Source organism: Momordica charantia, assembly GCF_013281855.1.
Source record: "Momordica charantia cultivar OHB3-1 chromosome 8 unlocalized genomic scaffold, Mcharantia_2.0 BLBB01000008.1, whole genome shotgun sequence".
NCBI classification, from domain to species: domain Eukaryota; kingdom Viridiplantae; phylum Streptophyta; class Magnoliopsida; order Cucurbitales; family Cucurbitaceae; genus Momordica; species Momordica charantia.
In genome coordinates, this window is record NW_028275166.1 from 26178903 (window position 1) to 26179790 (window position 888).

Consider the following 888-nt stretch of genomic DNA (forward strand, 5'->3'; position numbering starts at 1 on the left):
AGCAAATGGTCAACTCTCAATGTTGACTATATTTACCATATATCGGTAAGCTAGGCTCAAGGTAGATTAGGCTTAAAGTAGGCTAAACTCAAGGTTTTACAGGGAGCGAGTAATTTTGGTTCCTCACCTCAAAAGGCATGCTTGCCCCAGTATGAAATTTGATGGTTTTCTGGTTAGCACATGAGAAGCGATAGGAAGACCAAGATAAAATTGGTTTGAGTTACAGATTTAGCCCGACAACAAAGTCCGGAAAAATGGTTGAGTTTTGAAAAAGATTATATCTCACTAAGGACCTTGAAGGCATTCGCTTTTTCATTTTTTTCCCATTTTTCATTTCTTTTTTCCACTTCTTTTTTTGTTTATTTTTCCAGTTTTTCCCGTTTCCTCCAAGTGACTTACAATGATTGTTTGATTCTTGCTAAAATCTCAACTAACAAGAATGATAAAAGTAGACCATATTAAAAATATTATTGAGAAACATCAAAACATGTAATTTTCTTTTTATCGCGAGCATTTAAAAAAAATATTTTTTGTTTTTGTTTTTTGTTTTTCAACCGATGACATCATATGAGTGATGCGTGAATGAATGTATGACTTTAATTTTTCTCTAGATGATGTTACGCAAATGTTAGATCACAAATTAGGGGAAACTTTTTTTTGAAATTATTATCAACACGTGAACTAACGCATGCATGGGAACGATAGATGTTTTTTTATTCAATTTATGGACGACATGCGGAATGATGCATGCAAAATATATTCTTTCAGTTTATGATAGGGGTTTTTAGATTAACTTTTCTTACGGGAAGAAAAAACGTATTTAAATATGCTACAAAGTTCCCTAATGATATGATGCATATTTCATGCCATTATTTGTTTTTTAAAGCA